The following is a 22,031-nucleotide window of genomic DNA, read 5'->3' as shown; positions in this document are numbered from 1 at the left end:
GTTCTGGAAGGAGGTAAATAAAGTGCGTAAGACAAGGGAGCAAATGGGAACTTCAGTGAAGGGCGCAAATGGGGAGGTGATAACAAGTAGTGGTGATGTGAGAAGGAGATGGAGTGAGTATCTTGAAGGTTTGTTGAATGTGTTTGATGATAGAGTGGCAGATATAGGGTGTTTTGGTCGAGGTGGTGTGCAAAGTGAGAGGGTTAGGGAAAATGATTTGGTAAGCAGAGAAGAGGTAGTAAAAGCTTTGCGGAAGATGAAAGCCGGCAAGGCAGCAGGTTTGGATGGTTTTGCAGTGGAATTTATTAAAAAAGGGGGTGACTGTATTGTTGACTGGTTGGTAAGGTTATTTAATGTATGTATGACTCATGGTGAGGTGCCTGAGGATTGGTGGAATGCGTGCATAGTGCCATTGTACAAAGGCAAAGGGGATAAGAGTGAGTGCTCAAATTACAGAGGTATAAGTTTGTTGAGTATTCCTGGTAAATTATATGAGAGGGTATTGATTGAGAGGGTGAAGGCATGTACAGAGCATCAGATTGGGGAAGAGCAGTGTGGTTTCAGAAGTGGTAGAGGATGTGTGGATCAGGTGTTTGCTTTGAAGAATGTATGTGAGAAATACTTAGAAAAGCAAATGGATTTGTATGTAGCATTTATGGATCTGGAGAAGGCATATGATAGAGTTGATAGAGATGCTCTGTGGAAGGTATTAAGAGTATATGGTGTGGGAGGCAAGTTGTTAGAAGCAGTGAAAAGTTTTTATCGAGGATGTAAGGCATGTGTACGTGTAGGAAGAGAGGAAAGTGATTGGTTCTCAGTGAATGTAGATTTGCGGCAGGGGTGTGTGATGTCTCCATGGTTGTTTAATTTGTTTATGGATGGGGTTGTTAGGGAGGTGAATGCAAGAGTTTTGGAAAGAGGGGCAAATATGAAGTCTGTTGGGGATGAGAGAGCTTGGGAAGTGAGTCAGTTGTTGTTCGCTGATGATACAGTGCTGGTGGCTGATTCATGTGAGAAACTGCAGAATCTGGTGACTCAGTTTGGTAAAGTGTGTGAAAGAAGAAAGTTGAGAGTAAATGTGAATAAGAGCAAGGTTATTAGGTACAGTAGGGTTGAGGGTCAAGTCAATTGGGAGATGAGTTTGAATGGAGAAAAACTGGAGGAAGTAAAGTGTTTTAGATATCTGGGAGTGGATCTGGCAGCGGATGGAACCATGGAAGCAGAAGTGGATCATAGGATGGGGGAGGGGGCGAAAATTCTGGGAGCCTTGAAGAATGTGTGGAAGTCGAGAACATTATCTCGGAAAGCAAAAATGAGTATGTTTGAAGGAATAGTGGTTCCAACAATGTTGTATGGTTGCGAGGCGTGGGCTATGGATAGAGTGGTGCGCAGGAGGGTGGATGTGCTGGAAATGAGATGTTTGAGGACAATGTGTGGTGTGAGGTGGTTTGATCGAGTAAGTAACGTAAGGGTAAGAGAGATGTGTGGAAATAAAAAGAGCGTGGTTGAGAGAGCAGAAGAGGGTGTTTTGAAATGGTTTGGGCACATGGAGAGAATGAGTGAGGAAAGATTGACCAAGAGGATATATGTGTCGGAGGTGGAGGGAACGAGGAGAAGAGGGAGACCAAATTGGAGGTGGAAAGATGGAGTGAAAAAGATTTTGTGTGATCGGGGCCTGAACATGCAGGAGGGTGAAAGGAGGGCAAGGAATAGAGTGAATTGGAGCGATGTGGTATACCAGGGTTGACGTGCTGTCAGTGGATTGAATCAGGGCATGTGAAGCGTCTGGGGTAAACCATGGAAAGCTGTGTAGGTATGTATATTTGTGTGTGTGGACGTATGTATATACATGTGTATGGGGGTGGGTTGGGCCATTTCTTTCGTCTGTTTCCTTGCGCTACCTCGCAAACGCGGGAGACCGACAAAGCAAAAAAAAAAAAAAAAAAAATATGTAAATGTAGTAGGAGAGTCAGTGAAAATACCTGCAACCTTCTTTATGACAAAAAACTGCCAAAAGCTACGATGATTTTTACAGATTATGGAAGATGAGAATAAAATGAAAGGACAGACTAAGAAAAAAAGGTTGCTTCATTACATGTCCTAGCAGACTGGACAAAATTCTGTGGGTAGAATATTTTTGATAATTTTCCATGAACAAATAAGGTTAAATACAAGCAATCTTAAAACAGAATATCTTTACTATTCTTTGTTTTCATAAGACAAACATTATCTACATCTACAAGACCCAGAGATCACTTGTTGTTAAGTATGCAATGATCAATACACTGGTTAACATCGAATGCTTTACTGGGGGTTATTTAGAAATGGTTCTTCTAGTAACTGTATTACATGAGAACCTTAAGCTTAGCATTACCAATTCCTCCTCTTTTCTCTAATAAATGAGTAGTCCCCAAAACATATATAAATACACACAACAGCTTCTAGAAAAAAAAAATACTTTTCTGCCATTTGTATTACTGAGCTTTGTTCAATGTTTAGTATCCTTCTAGTTAAGTGCACAGATAGAAAGTGCAAACTTCAGTTCTTTAAAATTCAGTCACTAGTCAAGAACATAAAGTGTGGAACTCTGATTATTCACAATACAGTAACTGTATTCTAAATACTGACCATTCACGAGATCTTTGCACACGCACATCACATGCACTGCTTCAATTAATCAAATACAATGATAATATTTCATTTTCTTAAATGTATTTCAATCACAGCACATCAAGAAAAAGGAAGATCTAATGTCCTGAATGAATAACATTCTATTTTAAAATAAATATGACTGGTCTACAAACTCTAGTAACTAGAGTGTTGGGTATTTATGTACTATACTATGCTGAGTTTCCTTTTAATAAGATGATAATTTATTCACTTTGCAACATGTAAATTTATTTTGAATTCCTTGTTAAGACAAGGGATTTCCATCATTTTTGGGTCATACAGTATATATTCAAGCCCAAAAATTACAAAATTTAACGTATTGCTGTCAGTATATTAATCTAGCCCCAGCTAAACTTTCAGATACTAAATACTGCATAAAAGGCTTCCATCAATACACAAATATACATTTAATACAGTATTTCACAATAACAGTCATCAGTATAGATATACCATTCAGAAGATACAACATATACATTCTTAGATTTACATGTATATATCACACAATTGCCCTTTTTCATATCTTATCATGTCAGGGTCACTTACTCATTTTTGTGTTAAGAAATTGTAAAAAGATGAAAAGCATAAAGTGCTGCAAGTATACAAGTATTTAGTGAAGAATAAAATGATAAACTAAAGTTACTACAGTAGAAAATTATTATCAATATCCTTATGAAAAATTAGCATACAATAAATATTCAAGACACAAAATGCAGTGACCATACTTCATACCTGAGCTTTCAGATGATCTTTTAGCAGTATTGTTCCGAGTGGCTCATAACCACTTCCTTTTTCCCACTTCTGACCACTAGTTGAGATGGTAAACTTCAAGACAATCAGTGAAGGAGTGGACAGTGGCTGTCTCTATTCATCCCATGGAAAAAGCCTCTACCAACAGTCATATGAACTAAGTACCTTAAGTAATGAAGTCCTCTGCTTCCTTCAAAACTGTCATTCAAGGTTATTTTCTGTAATTACTCATGAAGCCATTACTTTTTATGTAAAGATTTAATGCATTAAAAAGTGCAGGAAGAATGGAAGAAGTCAGAATATATACTTCAATTAATGCAAAAGCTCATGCTTTCTAAAAAGCCAGTTTAGATTATGTGCTTGAATTAGTTATCAAGCATTTCAGCTCTGTATACAAATTCATTGCATTAACTGTATATTAAGCAACTCCTTTTGAAATGATTCCTTACATTACTGCTTTCATTTCTAGTTTCAATGATTTACAAACTATGGAAAAATTGCAGAATCTAAGGAAAAAAAATACAAAGTCATCATGTTAAGTCCTGACTCATTTAATGATTACTTTCCAACCCTTCTCTTGCATCAAAACATCAGGACGTTTATTAATAACGACTCCTTACTTTAGCAAATCAACACCATAGTTTTGATAAACTCTTATCATGATTTAGTATCACAATATGACATGCTGAAAGTACTCAAAATCAGATACAAGTGCTTATGAACTTGCAATGCCTAAGTTATAGTTACCAATTATGAAGAGGATCAACCTTTTACCAAATAACATTGATTACTATTGAACAAAGTTTATCTATATTAATGCCACAGCCCCACTTCTTATCCCACACTAATCCTTGTCATTTCTTCAATCAATTTTATTATTTTAAAGATAAAATAAGGCTAATTTCTTTCTTCACACTTCCCAGCATCCATTTTAACTATTTCTAGATGCAGTTCTTAGCTAAGGAATGGCACTGGAGTTCATTATTTATGGAAACTATATTGCACTGGCCACCCCCTTGAGGAAGTTCCAGGAGGGAACAGGTGTCAGAGATATAGATAAATAGTCCTTGTTATTTTCATAATTTTTTTACTCTTTAAAAGTACAAAAAAGTTAGAATCATTAATTCACATTAATAACAAAAAAAAAATTTAAAAGTTTTCAAGTGCTTACTTAGACTATCATTAATTTAAATAGCTGAGAATGAGAAAAAGGTTCATAAACATTATTAGTTGGTATTGTAATGACCATATATGATACTCCTTTGCAAAATCAAAATTAACTGCAACTAAAATTAATACAGTAATATGTTGCTTTCATGCTGGCTGATTATATATGTTTTCCAACTCATTCCAAACTTCAACTTTTCATTAATGCACTCAAAATAGAAGCATAAAACTTCATTGCATGTGGAGCCTTTGTCTCAAAGCAAGCAACTTTGTCTGTGTAATTCTTCATTATCAATATCTGTACAACACAAACAGCATGGCACCAATACAGTAAAAACAATTGCACTAATCAAGAGCACTGGGTATATCCTCTACAAATGGAACATCCCAATATAATGTGCACCACTAAATACTTGGATCAGATAAGTCCAATCTAGTCATACACATTTTGGAAGAGAAATTAGCCATGGTCTTCAGAGCTGTCACTCATCCAAATGTCTTGAATTAACCAACTCCTTTTCACTCATGAGAATGGTAAAAAATTATGAAACATGATACAAGCAAGGAATTAAAAGGAAGTTCTTTACAAAATCTTGGTATGCAGTGTGCCAGTAAAATATTAGTGCACACTTCCTATAAATCACAGTCCTGGATAAATATTAAAACTGAAACAAATGGCTATATGGTGAAGTTAACATTTTTTTTTCTTATTTCTGATGTAGTTCCCCTATTGTGAAGCCACATATTTTCAAATTTTCAATAAAAATCTCACTATATATGAACCATTGAAATTGGTATCCTTAACAAGATTATATGAATTATCATACACAACAGAATATAATACAGGTTTCAGGTTCTGTTATGCTATATATGTAAACAGTACGATATAACAATACATCAGACTTACTTGAAAAATCAATCTTCCACTTAACTGGCTCAGATTAAACAGTAACAATAATTGTACCACCAGTTAAATACTGATAAACAAATCATTTGTGAGATACAAACCTGAACTATTTGTGGGTTGGAACATCTGCTTCAAATTATGTATCCATGCATCAGCCTACTTCACAATATATCCTTAGAAGAGTTCACAAGACTTTCCCATTAGGCTAAGCAGTCACTATTCTCAATAGTGGAGGAATTCACATTTCATAATTCACTTTGTTTAACATACTTTTTAATATGTTGAAAGACCACTTCCATGCATAGGTCTTTCAATCTTTCACTGATAGCTAATTAAAGTTGTGGTTACCAACCACTGGTACGTGTACCAACAGAGGAAGTTGAGAGCCATCCAGATGGTACATGATGATGGTCTTAGAAGTTCCAATCCTAAGTAAAGAGAAATATGAATACATAAAAACAATATTTATAAAAGTTCAAAGTCTATTACAAATTAAAACAGAGATTTTAGATTTATGTTAGTGTGACTCAAAAAGGTTGGAAATCATGGAGCTACAGCCTAAATGATTCAAGTGTTTCCTTCTCTTAACTCCCTCAGGATCAGATGCTGTTTTGTGATCATTCAGTTACTTTGCAGTCTGAGGCCTTACTCTGACTTTGATTATAAGAAAAAAGAATTATGCTAAGATATTTCTGTGAATATGTGCTTTATTTGCCAGTAATATGCTTTTGATATATAACTAAAAAAAAATCAAAAAATCATACATATTGAGCATAATATCATATACCAATTTACTTTACAAGGTACATTTTCCTTTTTTTGTGTGGCTTATATTATAGTATTAGTAAATCAACAACGATATGAAGTTCAAAGCAGCAGAAAGATAAGATGGTCAAGTGACATGACCTTACACCCATGGCTGAGCAGTTCTCAATATAGAATATGCTCTTGAAAACTTTTGTATTGAAAGGTTGAAGAAAAACTGTACATACGACATAACTACATTGGAAAAATTGTTTATGTAAGGATTTCCCCTTGCATTGCCAGGGGGTCAACAGTAATCAGTGGCTGTGGAAAAGAAATATCATGGTATTTCAGAAGACTCCTTAATTCTGGGGTTCTAATTTTTAGTGCTCATGTTTATTAGGATATTAGAAAACATAAGTTTTCCTGGTTTCATGGAAGTTCCCCAAAATGCAAATAAACTCACTTAAATTTGTTTAAAAGTATGGCAAATGAGAGGAAAGGAACAGTTGTTTAATAAATGTTTAATAAACTCGTCATATTTGTGGCCTTTGTTGTCTTTTCCTAGCACTACCTAACACGCATGCAGGGGGAGGGGGGTGTCATTTCATGTGTGGCGGGGTGGCGACGGGAATGAATAAAGGCAGCAAGTATGAATTATGTACATGAGTATATATATGTCTGTGTATGTATGTATATGTATGTGTTGAAATGTAGCACAAGGAAACAGACGAAAGAACAGCCCAACCCACCCACATACACATGTATATACATACACGTCCACACACACACCTATGCATACCTGTACGTTTCAACATATACATATATATACATATTTATTTATTTCATTTATTTATTTATTTTGCTTTGTCGCTGTCTCCTGCGTTAGCAAGGTAGCGCAAGGAAACAGATGAAAGAATGGCCCAACCCACCCACATACACATGTATATACATACACGTCCACACTGGCAAATATACATACCTATACATCTCAACATATACATATATATACACACACAGACATATATACACATGTACATAATTCATACTGTCTGCCTTTATTCATTCCCATCGCCACCCCACCACACATGAAATAAAAAAACCCCTCCCCCCTCATGTGTGCGAGGTAGAGCTAGGAAAAGACAACAAAGGCCACATTCATTCACACTCAGTCTCTAGTTGTTATGTAATAATGCACCAAAACCACAGCTCCCTTTCCACATCCAGGCCCCACAGAACTTTCCATGGTTTACCCCAGACGCTTCACATGCCCTGGTTCAATCCATTGACAGCATGTTGACCCCGATATACACATAGTTCCAATTCACTCTATTTTTTGCACGTCTTTCACCCTCCTGCATGTTCAGGCCCCGATCACTCAAAATCTTTTTCACTCCATCTTTCCACCTCCAATTTGGTCTCCCACTTCTCGTTCCCTCCACCTCTGACACATATATCCTCTTGGTCAATCTTTCTTCACTTAATCTCTCCATGTAACCAAACCATCTCAAGACACCCTCTTCTGCTCTCTCAACCATACTCTATTTATTACAACACAACTGTCTTACCCTATTATTACTTACTTGATCAAACCACCTTTCACCATATATTGTCCTCAAACATCTCATTTCCACCACATCCACCCTTCTCCACACAACTCTATCTATAGCCCACACCTCACAACCATATAACATTGTTGGAACCACTATTCCTTCAAACATACCCATTTTTGCTTTCCGAGATCATGTTATCGACTACCACACATTCTTCAACGCTCCCAGAACTTTCGCCGACTCCACCACTATATGATTCACTTCCGCTTCCATGGTTTCATTCGCTGCCAAATCCACTCCCAGATATCTAAAACACTTCAATTCCTCCAGCTTTTCTCCTTTCAAACTCACCTCCCAATTGACTTGTCCCTCAACCCTACTGTACCTAATAACCTTGCTCTTATTCACATTTACTCTCAGCTTTCTTCTTTCGCACACTTTACCATCAGTCACTAGCTTCTAAAGTTTCTCACCCAAATCAGCCACCAGTGCTGTATCAGCGAACAACAACTGACTCACTTTCCTAGCTCTCTCATCCACAACAGACTGCATACTTGCCCCTCTTTCCAAAACTCTTGCATTCACCTCCCTAACAACCCCATCCATAAACAAATTAAACAACCATGGAGACATCACACACCCCTGCCGCAAACCTACATTCACTGAGAACCAATCACTTTCCACTCTTCCTACATGTACACATGCCTTACATCCTCGATAAAAACTTTTCACTGCTTCTAACATCTTCCCTCCACATCATATATTCTTAATACCTTCCACAAAGCATCTCTATCAACTCTATCATATGCCTTCTCAAGATCCATAAAAGCTACATACAAATCCATTTGCTTTTCTAAGTATTTCTCACATACATTCTTCAAAGCAAACACTTGATCCACACATCCTCCACGACTTCTGCTCTTCCCCAATCTGATGCTCTGTACATGCCTTCACCATCTCAATCAATACCCTCCCATATAATTTACCAGGAATACTCAACAAACTTATACTTCTGTAATTTGAGCACTCACTTTTATCCCCTTTGCCTTTGTACAATGGCACTATGCAAGCATTCCGCCAATCCTCAGGCACCTCACAATGAGTCATACATACATTAAATAACTTTACCAACCAGTCAACAATACAGTCACCCCTTTTTTAATAAATTCCACTGCAATACCAGCCAAACCCGCTGCCTTGCCGGCTTTCATCTTCTGCAAAGCTTTTACTACCTCTTCTCTGTTTATAAAATCATTCTCCCTAACCCTCTCACTTTGCACACCACCTCGACCAAAACACCCTATATCTACCACTCTATCATCAAACACATTCAACAAACCTTCAAAATGCTCACTCCATCTCCTCCTCACATCACCACTATTTGTTATCACCTCCCCATTTGCCCCCTTCACTGATGTTCCCATTTGTTCCCTTGTCTTATGCACTTTATTTACCTCCTTCCAAATCATCTTCTTATTCTCCCTAAAATTTAATGATACTCTCTCACCCCAACTATCATTTGCCCTCTTTTTCATCTCTTGCACCTTCCTCTTGACCTCCTGCCTCTTTCTTTTATACAGCTCCCAGTCATTTGCATTATTTCCCAGCAAAAATCGTCCAAATGCCTCTCTCTTCTCTTTCGCTAATAACCTTACTTCTTCATCCCACCACTCACTACCCTTTCTAATCTGCCTACTTCCCATGCCACAAGCATCTTTTGCGCAAGCCATCACTGCTTCCCTAAATACATCCCATTCCTCCCCCACTCCCCTTACATCCTTTGATCTCACCTTTTTCCATTCTGTACTCAGTCTCTCCTGGTACTTCCTCAGACACACACACACACACATATATATATATATATATATATATATATATATATATATATATATATATATATATATATATATATATATATATATATATATATATATTTTCTTTCTTTTTCTTTCAAACTATTCGCCATTTCCCGCATTAGCGAGGTAGCGTTAAGAACAGAGGACTGGGCCTTGAGGGAATACCCTCATCTGGCCCAATTCTCCGTTCCTTCTTTTGGAAAAAAAAAAAAATGTAAAAGTAATGTAGCAGTTGAGGGAATGATTGGTATACATAGGGTGTTCAGTGTTGTAAATGGAAATGGTGAAGAGCTTGTAGATTTATGTGCTGAAAAAGGACTGATGATTGGGAATACCTGGTTTAAAAAGCGAGATATACATAAGTATACTTATGTAAGTAGGAGAGATGGCCAGAGAGCGTTATTGGATTACGTGTTAATTGACAGGCGCGCGAAAGAGAGACTTTTGGATGTTAATGTGCTGAGAGGTGCAACTGGAGGGATGTCTGATCATTATCTTGTGGAGGCTAAGGTGAAGATTTGTATGGGTTTTCAGAAAAGAAGAGTGAATGTTGGGGTGAAGAGGGTGGTGAGAGTAAGTGAGCTTGGGAAGGAGACTTGTGTGAGGAAGTACCAGGACAGACTGAGTACAGAATGGAAAAAGGTAAGAACAATGGAAGTAAGGGGAGTGGGGGAGGAAAGGGATGTATTTAGGGAATCAGTGATGGATTGCGCAAAAGATGCTTGTGGCATGAGAAGAGTGGGAGGTGGGTTGATTAGAAAGGGTAGTAAGTGGTGGGATGAAGAAGTAAGAGTATTAGTGAAAGAGAAGAGAGAGGCATTTGGACGATTTTTGCAGGGAAAAAATGCAATTGAGTGGGAGATGTATAAAAGAAAGAGACAGGAGGTCAAGAGAAAGGTGCAAGAGGTGAAAAAAAGGGCAAATGAGAGTTGGGGTGAGAGAGTATCATTAAATTTTAGGGAGAATAAAAAGATGTTCTGGAAGGAGGTAAATAAAGTGCGTAAGACAAGGGAGAAAATGGGAACTTCAGTGAAGGGCGCAAATGGGGAGGTGATAACAAGTAGTGGTGATGTGAGAAGGAGATGGAGTGAGTATTTTGAAGGTTTGTTGAATGTGTTTGATGATAGAGTGGCAGATATAGGGTGTTTTGGTCGAGGTGGTGTGCAAAGTGAGAGGGTTAGGGAAAATGATTTGGTAAGCAGAGAAGAGGTGGTAAAAGCTTTGCAGAAGATGAAAGCCGGCAAGGCAGCAGGTTTGGATGGTATTGCAGTGGAATTTATTAAAAAAGGGGGTGACTGTATTGTTGACTGGTTGGTAAGGTTATTTAATGTATGTATGACTCATGGTGAGGTGCCTGAGGATTGGCGGAATGCGTGCATAGTGCCATTGTACAAAGGCAAAGGGGATAAGAGTGAGTGCTCAAATTACAGAGGTATAAGTTTGTTGAGTATTCCTGGTAAATTATATGGGAGGATATTGATTGAGAGGGTGAAGGCATGTACAGAGCATCAGATTGGGGAAGAGCAGTGTGGTTTCAGAAGTGGTAGAGGATGTGTGGATCAGGTGTTTGCTTTGAAGAATGTATGTGAGAAATACTTAGAAAAGCAAATGGATTTGTATGTAGCATTTATGGATCTGGAGAAGGCATATGATAGAGTTGATAGAGATGCTCTGTGGAAGGTATTAAGAATATATGGTGTGGGAGGCAAGTTGTTAGAAGCAGTGAAAAGTTTTTATCGAGGATGTAAGGCATGTGTACGTGTAGGAAGAAAGGAAAGTGATTGGTTCTCAGTGAATGTAGGTTTGCGGCAGGGGTGTGTGATGTCTCCATGGTTGTTTAATTTGTTTATGGATGGGGTTGTTAGGGAGGTGAATGCAAGAGTTTTGGAAAGAGGGGCAAGTATGAAGTCTGTTGGGGATGAGAGAGCTTGGGAAGTGAGTCAGTTGTTGTTCGCTGATGATACAGCGCTGGTGGCTGATTCATGTGAGAAACTGCAGAAGCTGGTGACTGAGTTTGGTAAAGTGTGTGAAAGAAGAAAGTTAAGAGTAAATGTGAATAAGAGCAAGGTTATTAGGTACAGTAGGGTTGAGGGTCAAGTCAATTGGGAGGTCAGTTTGAATGGAGAAAAACTGGAGGAAGTGAAGTGCTTTAGATATCTGGGAGTGGATCTGTCAGCGGATGGAACCATGGAAGCAGAAGTGGATCATAGGGTGGGGGAGGGGGCGAAAATTCTGGGAGCCTTGAAGAATGTGTGGAAGTCGACAACGTTATCTCGGAAAGCAATAATGGGTATGTTTGAAGGAATAGTGGTTCCAACAATGTTGTATGGTTGCGAGACGTGGGCTATGGATAGAGTTGTGCGCAGGAGGATGGATGTGCTGGAAATGAGATGTTTGAGGACAATATGTGGTGGGAGGTGGTTTGATCGAGTAAGTAACGTAAGGGTAAGAGCGTGGTTGAGAGAGCAGAAGAGGGAGTTTTGAAATGGTTTGGGCACATGGAGAGAATGAGTGAGGAAAGATTGACCAAGAGAATATATGTGTCGGAGGTGGAGGAAACGAGGAGAAGAGGGAGACCAAATTGGAGGTGGAAAGATGGAGTGAAAAAGATTTTGTGTGATCGGGGCCTGAACATGCAGGAGGGTGAAAGGAGGGCAAGGAATAGAGTGAATTGGAGCGATGTGGTATACCGGGGTTGACGTGCTGTCAGTGGAGTGAATCAAGGCATGTGAAGCGTCTGGGGTAAACCATGGAAAGCTGTGTAGGTATCTATATTTGCGTGTTTGGACGTATGTATATACATGTGTATAGGGGTGGGTTGGGCCATTTCTTTCGTCTGTTTCCTTGCGCTACCTCGCAAACGCGGGAGACAGCGACAAAGAAAAAAAAAAAAAATATATATATTCCACTGCAATACCATCCAAACCTGCTGCCTTGCCAGCTTTCATCTTCCGCAAAGCTTTTACTACCTCTTCTCTGTTTACCAAATCATTTTTCCTAACCCTCTCACTTTGCACACCACCTCGACCAAAACACCCTATATCTGCCACTCTGTCATCAAACACATTCAACAAACCTTCAAAATATTCACTCCATCTCCTTCTCACATCACCACTACTTGTTATCACCTCCCCATTAGCGCCCTTCAGTGAAGTTCCCATTTGCTCCCTTGTCCTACCCACTTTATTTACCTCCTTCCAGAACATTCTCCCTAAAATTTAATGATACTCTCTCACCCCAACGCTCATTTGCCCTCTTTTTCACCTCTTGCACCTTTCTCTTGACCTCCTGTCTCTTTCTTTTATACATCTCCCACTCAATTGCATTTTTTCCCAGCAAAAATCGTCCAAATGCCTCTCTCTTCTCTTTCACTAATAATCTTACTTCTTCATCCCACCACTCACTACCCTTTCTACTCAACCCACCTCCCACGCTTCTCATGCCACAAGCATCTTTTGCGCACTCCATCACTGATTCCCTAAACACATCCCATTCCTCCCCCACTCCCCTTACTTCCATTGTTCTCACCTTTTTCCATTCTGTACTCAGTCTCTCCTGGTACTTCCTCACACAAGTCTCCTTCCCAAGCTCACTTACTCTCACCACCCTCTTCACCCCAACATTCACTCTTCTTTTCTGAAAACCCATACCATACCTTTATTAAAAAAGGGGGTGACTGTATTGTTGACTGGTTGGTAAGGTTATTTAATGTATGTATGACTCATGTTGAGGTGCCTGAGGATTGGCAGAATGCTTGCATAGTGCCATTGTACAAAGGCAAAGTGGATAAGAGTGAGTGCTCAAATTACAGAGGTATAAATTTGTTGAGTATTCCTGGTAAATCATATGAGAGTGTATTGATTGAGAGGGTGAAGGCATGTACAGAGCATCAGATTGGGGAAGAGCAGTGTGGTTTCAGAAGTGGTAGAGGATGTGTGGATCAGGTGTTTCCTTGAAGAATGTATGTGAGAAATACTTAGAAAAGCAAAGGGATTTGTATGTAGCATTTATGGATCTGGAGAAGGCATATGATAGAGTTGACAGAGATGCTCTGTGGAAGGTATTAAGAATATATGGTGTGAGAGGCAAGTTGTTAGAAGCATTGAAAAGTTTTTATCGAGGATGTAAGGCATGTGTACGTGTAGGAAGAGAGGAAAGTGATTGGTTCTCAGTGAATGTAGGTTTGCAGCAGGGATGTGTGATGTCTCCATGGTTGTTTAATTTGTTTATGGATGGGGTTGTTAGGGAGAAGAATGCAAGAGTTTTGGAAAGAGGGGCAAGTATGAAGTCTGTTGTGGATGAGAGAGCTTGGGAAGTGAGTCAGTTGCTGTTCGCTGATGATACAGCGCTGGTGGCTGATTCATGTGAAAAACTGCAGAAGCTGGTGACTGAGTTTGGTAAAGTGTGTGAAAGAAGAAAGTTAAGAGTAAATATAAATAAGAGCAAGGTTATTAGGTACAGTAGGGTTGAGGGTCAAGTCAACTGGGAGGTAAGTTTGAATGGAGAAAAACTGGAGGAAGTAAAGTGTTTTAGATATCTGGGAGTGGATCTGGCAGCGGATGGAACCATGGAAGCGGAAGTGAATCATAGGGTGGGGGAAGGGGCGAAAATCCTGGGAGCCTTGAAGAATGTGTGGAAGTCGAGAACATTATCTCAGAAAGCAAAAATGGGTATGTTTGAAGGAATAGTGGTTCCAACAATGTTGTATGGTTGCGAGGCGTGGGCTATGGATAGAGTTCTGCGCAGGAGGGTGGATGTGCTGGAAATGAGATGTTTGAGAACAATGTGTGGTGTGAGCTGGTTTGATCGAGTAAGTAATGTAAGGGTAAGAGAGATGTGTGGAAATAAAAAGAGCGTGGTTGAGAGAGCAGAAGAGGGTGTTTTGAAACGGTTTGGGCACATGGAGAGAATGAGTGAGGAAAGATTGACCAAGAGGATATATGTGTCGGAGGTGGAGGGAACGAGGAGAAGTGGGAGACCAAATTGGAGGTGGAAAGATGGAGTGAAAAAGATTTTGAGTGATCGGGGCCTGAACATGCAGGAGGGTGAAAGGCGGGCAAGGAATAGAGTGAATTGGATCGATGTGGTATACTGGGGTTGACATGCTGTCAGTGGATTGAATCAGGGCATGTGAAGCGTCTGGGGTAAACCATGGAAAGTAGTGTGGGGCCTGCATGTAGAAAGGGAGCTGTGGTTTCGGGCATTATTGCATGACAGCTAGAGAATGAGTGTGAACGAATGGGGCCTTTGTTGTCTTTTCCTAGGCTACCTCGCACACATGAGGGGGGAGGGGGATGGTATTCTATGTGTGGCAAGGTGGCGATGGAAATGAATAAAGGCAGACAGTGTGAAATGTGTGCACTGGGTATATATGTATGTGTCTGTGTGTGTATATATATGTGTACATTGAGATATATAAGTATGTATATTTGCGTGTGCGGACATGTATGTATATACATGTGTATGGGGGTGGGTTGGGCCATTTCTTTTGTCTGTTTCCTTGCGCTACCGCGCAAACGCGGGAGACAGTGACAAAGCAAAATAAATAATGTATATATATATTTATTTTATTTATTATACTTTGTCGCTGTCTCGCGCGTTTGCGAGGTAGCGCAAGGAAACAGACGAAAGAAATGGCCCAACCCCCCCCCATACACATGTATATACATACGTCCACACACGCAAATATACATAACTACACAGCTTTCCATGGTTTACCCCAGACGCTTCACATGCCCTGCTTCAATTCACTGACAGCACGTCAACCCCGGTATACCACATTGCTCCAATTCACTCTATTCCTTGCCCTCCTTTCACCCTCCTGCATGTTCAGGCCCCGATCACACAAAATCTTTTTCACTCCATCTTTCCACCTCCAATTTGGTCTCCCTCTTCTCCTTGTTCCTCCACCTCCGACACATATATAGCTCTTGGTCAATCTTTCCTCACTCATCCTCTCCATGTGCCCAAACCACTTCAAAACACCCTCTTCTGCTCTCTCAACCTCGCTCTTTTTATTTCCACACATCTCTCTTACCCTTACGTTACTTACTCGATCAAACCACCTCACACCACACATTGTCCTCAAACATCTCATTTCCAGCACATCCATCCTCCTGCGCACAACTCTATCCATAGCCCACGCCTCGCAACCATACAACATTGTTGGAACCACTATTCCTTCAAACATACCCATTTTTGCTTTCCGAGATAATGTTCTTGACTTCCACACATTCTTCAAGGCCCCCAGGATTTTTGCCCCCTCCCCCACCCTATGATCCACTTCCGCTTCCATGGTTCCATCCGCTGCCAGATCCACTCCCAGATATCTAAAACACTTCACTTCCTCCAGTTTTTCTCCATTCAAACTCACCTCCCAATTGACTTGACCCTCAACCCTACTGTACCTAATAACCTTGCTCTTATTCACATTTACTCTTAACTTTCTTCTTCCACACACTTTTCCAAACTCAGTCACCAGCTTCTGCAGTTTCTCACATGAATCAGCCACCAGCGCTGTATCATCAGCGAACAACAACTGACTCACTTCCCAAGCTCTCTCATCCCCAACAGACTTCATACTTGCCCCTCTTTCCAAAACTCTTGCATTTACCTCCCTAACAACCCCATCCATAAACAAATTAAACAACCAAGGAGACATCACACACCCCTGCCGCAAACCTACATTCACTGAGAACCAATCACTTTCCTCTCTTCCTACACGTACACATGCCTTACATCCTCGATAAAAACTTTTCACTGCTTCTAACAACTTTCCTCCCACACCATATATTCTTAATACCTTCCACAGAGCATCTCTATCAACTCTATCATATGCCTTCTCCAGATCCATAAATGCTACATACAAATCCATTTGCTTTTCTAAGTATTTCTCACATACATTCTTCAAAGCAAACACCTGATCCACACATCCTCTACCACTTCTGAAACCACACTGCTCTTCCCCAATCTGATGCTCTGTACATGCCTTCACCCTCTCAATCAATACCCTCCCATATAATTTACCAGGAATACTCAACAAACTTATACCTCTGTAATTTGAGCACTCACTCTTATCCCCTTTGCCTTTGTACAATGGCACTATGCACGCATTCTGCCAATACTCAGGCACCTCACCATGAGTCATACATACATTAAATAACCTTACCAACCAGTCAACAATACAGTCACCCCCTTTTTTAATAAATTCCACTGCAATACCATCCAAACCTGCTGCCTTGCCGGCTTTCATCTTCCGCAAAGCTTTCACTACCTCTTCTCTGTTTACCAAATCATTTTCCCTAACCCTCACACTTTGCACACCACCTCGACCAAAACACCCTATATCTGTCACTCTATCATCAAACACATTCAACAAACCTTCAAAATACTCACTCCATCTCCTTCTCACATCACCACTACTTGTTATCACCTCCCCATTTGCGCCCTTCACTGAAGTTCCCATTTGCTCCCTTGTCTTACGCACTTTATTTACCTCCTTCCAGAACATCTTTTTATTCTCCCTAAAATTTAATGATACTCTCTCACCCCAACTCTCATTTGCCCTTTTTTTCACCTCTTGCACCTTTCTCTTGACCTCCTGTCTCTTTCTTTTATACATCTCCCACTCAATTGCATTTTTTCCCTGCAAAAATCGTCCAAATGCCTCTCTCTTCTCTTTCACTAATACTCTTACTTCTTCATCCCACCACTCACTACCCTTTCTAATCAACCCACCTCCCACTCTTCTCATGCCACAAGCATCTTTTGCGCAATCCATCACTGATTCCCTAAATACATCCCATTCCTCCCCCACTCCCCTTACTTCCATTGTTCTCACCTTTTCCCATTCTGTACTCAGTCTCTCCTGGTACTTCCTCACACAGGTCTCCTTCTCAAGCTCACTTACTCTCACCACCCTCTTCACCCCAACATTCACTCTTCTTTTCTGAAAACCCATACAAATCTTCACCTTAGCCTCCACAAGATAATATATATTTATATATATTTTTTTTTTTTTTTTTTTTTATACTTTGTCGCTGTCTCCCGCGTTTGCGAGGTAGCGCAAGGAAACAGACGAAAGAAATGGCCCAACCCCCCCCCATACACATGTACATATACACGTCCACACACGCAAATATACATACCTACACAGCTTTCCATGGTTTACCCCAGATGCTTCACATGCCTTGATTCAATCCACTGACGGCACGTCAACCCCTGTATACCACATCGCTCCAATTCACTCTATTCCTTGCCCTCCTTTCACCCTCCTGCATGTTCAGGCCCCGATCACACAAAATCTTTTTCACTCCATCTTTCCACCTCCAATTTGGTCTCCCTCTTCTCCTCGTTCCCTCCACCTCCGACACATATATCCTCTTGGTCAATCTTTCCTCACTCATTCTCTCCATGTGCCCAAACCATTTCAAAACACCCTCTTCTGCTCTCTCAACCACGCTCTTTTTATTTCCACACATCTCTCTTACCCTTACGTTACTTACTCGATCAAACCATCTCACACCACACATTGTCCTCAAACATCTCATTTCCAGCACATCCATCCTCCTGCGCACAACTCTATCCATAGCTCACGCCTCGCAACCATACAACATTGTTGGAACCACTATTCCTTCAAACATACCCATTTTTGCTTTCCGAGATAATGTTCTCGACTTCCACACATTTTTCAAGGCTCCCAAAATTTTCGCCCCCTCCCCCACCCTATGATCCACTTCCGCTTCCATGGTTCCATCCGCTGACAGATCCACTCCCAGATATCTAAAACACTTCACTTCCTCCAGTTTTTCTCCATTCAAACTCACCTCCCAATTGACTTGACCCTCAACCCTACTGTACCTAATAACCTTGCTCTTATTCACATTTACTCTTAACTTTTTTCTTCCACACACTTTACCAAACTCAGTCACCAGCTTCTGCAGTTTCTCACATGAATCAGCCACCAGCGCTGTATCATCAGCGAACAACAATTGACTCACTTCCCAAGCTCTCTCATCCCCAACAGACTTCATACTTGCCCCTCTTTCCAGGACTCTTGCATTTACCTCCCTAACAACCCCATCCATAAACAAATTAAACAACCATGGAGACATCACACACCCCTGCCGCAAACCTACATTCACTGAGAACCAATCACTTTCCTCTCTTCCTACACGTACACATGCCTTACATCCTCGGTAAAAACTTTTCACTGCTTCTAACAACTTGCCTCCCACACCATATATTCTTAATACCTTCCACAGAGCATCTCTATCAACTCTATCGTATGCCTTCTCCAGATCCATAAATGCTACATACAAATCCATATGCTTTTCTAAGTATTTCTCACATACATTCTTCAAAGCAAACACCTGATCCACACATCCTCTACCACTTCTGAAACCGCACTGCTCTTCCCCAATCTGATGCTCTGTACATGCCTTCACCCTCTCAATCAATACCCTCCCATATAATTTACCAGGAATACTCAACAAACTTATACCTCTGTAATTTGAGCACTCACTCTTATCCCCTTTGCCTTTGTACAATGGCACTATGCACGCATTCCGCCAATCCTCAGGCACCTCACCATGAGTCATACATACATTAAATAACCTTACCAACCAGTCAACAATACAGTCACCCCCTTTTTTAATAAATTCCACTGCAATACCATCCAAACCTGCTGCCTTGCCGGCTTTCATCTTCCGCAAAGCTTTTACTACCTCTTCTCTGTTTACCAAATCATTTTCCCTTACCCTCTCACTTTGCACACCACCTCGACCAAAACACCCTATATCTGCCACTCTGTCATCAGACACATTCAACAAACCTTCAAAATACTCATTCCATCTCCTTCTCACATCACCACTACTTGTTATATATATATATATATATATATATATATATATTTTTTTGCTTTGTCGCTGTCTCACGCGTTTGCGAGGTAGTGCAAGGAAACAGACTAAAGAAATGGCCCAACCCATACCCATGTATATACATACACGTATATATATATATATATATATATATATATATATATATATATATATATATATATATATATATATATGTGAAGGGCACAAATGGGGAGGTGATAACAAGTAGTGGTGATGTGAGAAGGAGATGGAGTGAGTATTTTGAAGGTTTGTTGAATGTGTTTGATGATAGAGTGGCAGATATAGGGTGTTTTGGTCGAGGTGGTGTGCAAAGTGAGAGGGTGAGGGAAAATGATTTGGTAAACAGAGAAGAGGTAGTGAAAGCTTTGCGGAAGATGAAAGCCGGCAATGCAGCAGGTTTGGATGGTATTGCAGTGGAATTTATTAAAAAAGGGGGTGACTGTATTGTTGAGTGGTTGGTAAGGTTATTTAACGTATGTATGACTCAGGGTGAGGTGCCTGAGGATTGGCGGAATGCGTGCATAGTGCCATTGTACAAAGGCAAAGGGGATAAGAGTGAGTGCTCAAATTACAGAGGTATAAGTTTGTTGAGTATTCCTAGTAAATTATATGGGAGGGTGTTGATTGAGAGGGTGAAGGCAAGTACAGAGCATCAGATTGGGGAAGAGCAGTGTGGTTTCAGAAGTGGTAGAGGATGTGTGGATCAGGTGTTTGCTTTGAAGAATGTATGTGAGAAATACTTAGAAAAGCAAATGGATTTGTATGTAGCATTTATGGATCTGGAGAAGGCATATGATAGAGTTGATAGAGATGCTCTGTGGAAGGTATTAAGAATATATGGTGTGGGAGGAAAGTTGTTAGAAGCAGTGAAAAGTTTTTATCGAGGATGTAAGGCATGTGTACGTGTAGGAAGAGAGGAAAGTGATTGGTTCTCAGTGAATGTAGGTTTGCGGCAGGGGTGTGTGATGTCTCCATGGTTGTTTAATTTGTTTATGGATGGGGTTGTTAAGGAGGTAAATGCAAGAGTTCTGGAAAGAGGGGTAAGTATGAAGTCTGTTGGGGATGAGAGAGCTTGGGAAGTGAGTCAGTTGTTGTTCGCTGATGATACAGCGCTGGTGGCTGATTCATGTAAGAAACTGCAGAAGCTGGTGACTGAGTTTGGTAAAGTGTGTGGAAGAAGAAAGTTAAGAGTAAATGTGAATAAGAGCAAGGTTATTAGGTACAGTAGGGTTGAGGGTCAAGTCAATTGAGAGGTGAGTTTGAATGGAGAAAAACTGGAGGAAGTGAAGTGTTTTAGATATCTGGGAGTGGATCTGGCAGCGGATGGAACCATGGAAGCGGAAGTGGATCATAGGGTGGGGGAGGGGGCGAAAATTCTGGGGGCCTTGAAGAATGTGTGGAAGTCGAGAACATTATCTCGGAAAGCAAATATGGGTATGTTTGAAGGAATAGTGGTTCCAACAATGTTGTATGGTTGCGAGGCGTGGGCTATGGATAGAGTTGTGCGCAGGAGGATGGATGTGCTGGAAATGAGATGTTTGAGGACAATGTGTGGTGTGAGGTGGTTTGATCGAGTGAGTAACGTAAGGGTAAGAGAGATGTGTGGAAATAAAAAGAGCGTGGTTGAGAGAGCAGAAGAGGGTGTTTTGAAGTGGTTTGGGCACATGGAGAGAATGAGTGAGGAAAGATTGACCAAGAGGATATATGTGTCGGAGGTGGAGGGAACGAGGAGAAGAGGGAGACCAAATTGGAGGTGGAAAGATGGAGTGAAAAAGATTTTGTGTGATCGGGGCCTGAATATGCAGGAGGGTGAAAGGAGGGCAAGGAATAGAGTGAATTGGAGCGATGTGGTATACCGGGGTTGACGTGCTGTCAGTGGACTGAATCAAGGCATGTGAAGCGTCTGGGGTAAACCATGGAAAGCTGTGTAGGTATGTATATTTGCGTGTGTGGATGTATGTATATACATGTGTATGGGGGGGGGGTTGGGCCATTTCTTTCGTCTGTTTCCTTGTGCTACCTCGCAAACGCGGGAGACAGCGACAAAGTATTATAAAAAAAAATAATATATATATATATATATATATATATATATATATATATATATATATATATATATATATATATATATATATATTTATTTACCTATTTTGCTTTGTAGCTGTCTCCCGTGTTAGTGAGGTAGCGCAAGGAAACACATGAAGGAATGGCCTAACCCACCCACATACACATGTATATACATACACATCCACACATGCAAATACACATACCTATACATCTCAACGTATACATATATATACACACACACAGACATATACACATATACACATGTACATAATTCATACTGTCTGCCTTTATTCATTCCCTTCGCCACCTCGCCACACATGAAATACCAACCCCCTCATATGTGCGAGGTAGTGCTAGGAAAAGACAACGAAGGCCCCATTCGTTCACACTCAGTTTCTACCTGTCATGTAATAATGCACCG

At 40.5% G+C, this 22,031-nt stretch overlaps 1 protein-coding gene across 1 annotated transcript in view; it reads right to left on the bottom strand.

Moving 5' to 3' along the window:
- Positions 1 to 2,180: 2,180 nt before the first annotated feature.
- Positions 2,181 to 22,031, bottom strand: part of LOC139758522 (putative lipid scramblase CLPTM1) — a 192,902-nt gene continuing 173,051 nt past the window's right edge. Inside the window, 1 exon segment of the mRNA XM_071680042.1 lies at positions 2,181 to 5,919. The gene's annotated coding sequence lies outside the window, so the exon portion shown is untranslated.

Source organism: Panulirus ornatus, chromosome 30 (genome assembly GCF_036320965.1).
Source record: "Panulirus ornatus isolate Po-2019 chromosome 30, ASM3632096v1, whole genome shotgun sequence".
NCBI classification, from domain to species: domain Eukaryota; kingdom Metazoa; phylum Arthropoda; class Malacostraca; order Decapoda; family Palinuridae; genus Panulirus; species Panulirus ornatus.
Note: the sequence above shows the minus strand (reverse complement) of the source record. Positions and strands in the feature narration are given on the sequence as shown.